Source organism: Coenobita brevimanus, chromosome 100 (genome assembly GCF_032717465.1).
Source record: "Coenobita brevimanus isolate Jiangsu-jjx chromosome 100, ASM3271746v2, whole genome shotgun sequence".
Classification (NCBI taxonomy): domain Eukaryota; kingdom Metazoa; phylum Arthropoda; class Malacostraca; order Decapoda; family Coenobitidae; genus Coenobita; species Coenobita brevimanus.
This window is the reverse complement of record NC_137053.1, coordinates 16421895-16424961: the sequence shown is the minus strand read 5'-3', so window position 1 is coordinate 16424961 and position 3067 is coordinate 16421895. Positions and strand designations below refer to the sequence as shown.

Genomic DNA, 3067 nt, shown 5'->3' with positions numbered 1-3067 from the left:
GTTAAAATTACACAAAGGATGATGAAATCATAGGCTATGTAACACTACCCATATAATTAAGTAAGATTATGGTGAAGTTGAAGTTCTCTCAAAATATAAGTTTCATGGGTACCATGAGTGTCACATCTGTAGCTTTGTCTAACTCCATAATGTTATTGTAGTTCACGCCATCACTGGTCTCGAATTTCTCTCATATTTTACTAGCAGCCTCTCACAGCCAGAAATGTATAGGTTTAACAAGGGGGGCGAGAATGCTGAGCCTCTGTTTTCACTGTAGGGATATCTTTCGTTTTTAACAAAACGGAGGGTTTCATGTTGCACCCGCTGTAGTTTGAACATTCGTATTTTGGAGGCCATGTACTGTAGGTTGGGATTAGTGAGTACTCTAGTATTGGCATTATCTTCGTGATGATTAGGTGGAATTTTATTTTGTTTGGAAAGCTTCGGAATCTGTATTGGCATGTCGATGCCGTTTTTCTCTGAGATATTTGTTTGTTTATGTGGTCGTTGATCAAGCCATGGGATGTTGGTGTATGGCTTTAAATTCTACAGCTTTTTTGATGCCTTATAATATTTCCTTGGAAATTAATATTGTTTTGTTTACTTCTGCTCAGTGCCACCAGTGTGAATATGTCTAAGTTTGTCCTTATTTTCCAGTTCTTTTCATAAATGCTCAGTCTGATCACCTCTATCTGAACACTCTGGTCATGTTCGACTAATAAACAGTTTGATACTACAGTACTGTTTGGGTTGCTTGATCGGCGTAGTAGATGTTGAGGGACTGAAGGTTGGTGGGTGAGGGCATGTCCCGTGTGTATGTACTAAATAAAGTTGGATGCACTTAATAACACCCCTTGAGGCACCCCACTGTTGAGTGGACAAGTAGCTGAGACGCTGTGGTTTATTATGACTTCGGCTGTGCTGTTTTCGAGGACGTTAAATAAGTTGTTTCGTTATTTCAGGCATATTTAGTTGTAGTAGTTTATACTGCAGTTCCATCGTCCAAACTCTGTCGCAGACCTTACTTATATCCCTTTGTATGACGGTATAGTTTATAGTACGGCCTTTTGCGAGTACATTTTTTCCCCGGAGTCAGTGGTTATTGCTGATGCTGTGCTTCTATTTTGCCTGAAGCCATATTGATTAGGGTTCATTCATTGCCAGACGCCATGTATCCCAAACGGGGTGGCCAACGGCTTAGAGTTAATTGTTTTACAGGGAGGGGCACTAATCCTCCACCAACCCCACTTGACACGTAGGGATGCCAACAGCATCTGGTGTTCCCAGGCGGTCACCCATCCAAGTACTAACCAGACCCAACGTTGCTTAACTTCGCTGATCGGACAGGAAGCGGTGTACTCAACGTGGTGTGGCCGTTGGTTAGGGTTGTAGAAGTTATTATCCTCCAAGTGCTATCGCAGCCGAATATTTATTCTCTTTTCAAATAATTTCCCAGGGATTTCAAGCTGGGAGATTAGGCGATAGTTTTGTGGATCAGTACTTGGTTTTCCTGCTTTGTGGATCATTTTTATAAAAGCCTTTTAAAATATTGTATGGACGTATCCAGTGTTCAGCATTGCACTGTTTATGTTAAGCAGGCATTTGGGTCCTTTTCATGGAAGCATGCTATTTTTTATCTGGCATTTCCCAGGAGCTGTATCTTCGATTTTATTAGAGCTGTGCGTAGTCGGCTGCGCTTATTTGCATAGATAGGAGGCTATCATGGGAGAACCTCTTCGAGTCTATAGTGTGGTGTGGAGAGGTCCTATGTTTATAAATTGATTCCCGGGCCTTAATATATATTTTTTTTAATGTGGGTGTAATTTACAAATTTCCTCTGGCGTAATGTGAAACACTTTCCTCCAAGTATTCGATTCACTGCGATGTTATAATCACCTTCAATTTTCTGCCCGTCTTTTCTTAAATATTATATTTCCCCTCTGGGAGGGCCCTGTAAACGGCCTGCCAGAAGGACTTAGGGATTTTATATCTGTCTGTTATTTTATTCATAGTGTTCTGCCAGTATTTATCATGTTCTGTTTTGCTTTTCTCCGGGAGTGTTTGTTGTAACTGGCGGCATCGCTGGTACAGTTCAAATGTCCATCCGTGTGTACGAGCGTGTGCTAGTATGCTAGTGAACCATGTTTGGCGCCTGTTATCGCGGGTCAGGTGGAGGGAATGGGTGTGTGTTTTTTTTTTTTTTTTTTTTACTTTTAGGAGGAGGAAATTCCTTGAGTCTGAAACTTCTGTACCATCTTCTCGTATACCAAGCATCTAAAGCTGTGTCTGTTTCCTCTGTTTCTTTGCATTCTGGGTCGAGGTCTGGAAAGTTGATATTTATTTTTTATGCAATTCCTAGTCTCCTTCTTTAGTACTGAGATATCTGAGTTTGCAAACGGCAGTAAATGACAATGTGATGTCGTAATGATAATAATGGTCGCTGCTGGTGAGTGGTCCCTGGGCTTTGTGAACATTGAGATGAGCTTTTCCGTTTGTAGGGAATGCCTAGGGTGGTAGTGTGCCTTGCGTCCGATAAAAGTTGGGAAGTAGGACCCGCTATGTTGCACTCCCTAGTACTGTATTAATTTCACGACTTTTTTCCCATATACTATTTGCTGTCGAGTGCCCTCGACATGTGTGCCAAGCATAACGGTCGCCAATAATATTCGCTGGTTCAGGCATTCTTAATATCTTATAGTAATGTGGCATCACCATTCTTCCCTACTTTGGGGGTATGTATGAGGTTGCGAAGTTAATAGGTCCCAATGACATCATGACCTTGGATGAGAGTGTGTCTAATCGAAATCGTCGTATATCTTATGCGGAATAAACTTCTTGATTGCTGTGCCGACTCCTGCATGTTGGTGGCCTGTGTAATTTGGATGGTGGCAAATGTATCCTGGGATTTGTAAGAGCTGGTCATTGGACAGGCCGTGACTGTTAAATAAAATAACGTCAGGCTGCCTATTTATATATGTACGTATGAGGTCAAAACGTTTTTCGTCCAATGATTTATATACTGTTGTATCATCTTCAGTGGGTTGACATACCATGATAAGCAGCATAA

At 41.5% G+C, this 3067-nt stretch overlaps 1 non-coding gene across 1 annotated transcript; it reads right to left on the bottom strand.

Annotated features, from left to right (window-relative positions):
* Positions 1–1262: 1262 nt before the first annotated feature.
* Positions 1263–1381, bottom strand: LOC145414801 (5S ribosomal RNA). Its single transcript, XR_013899954.1, has one exon. It is a non-coding gene; the product is annotated as a 5S ribosomal RNA (ribosomal RNA).
* Between the last annotated feature and the right edge of the window lie 1686 nt (positions 1382–3067).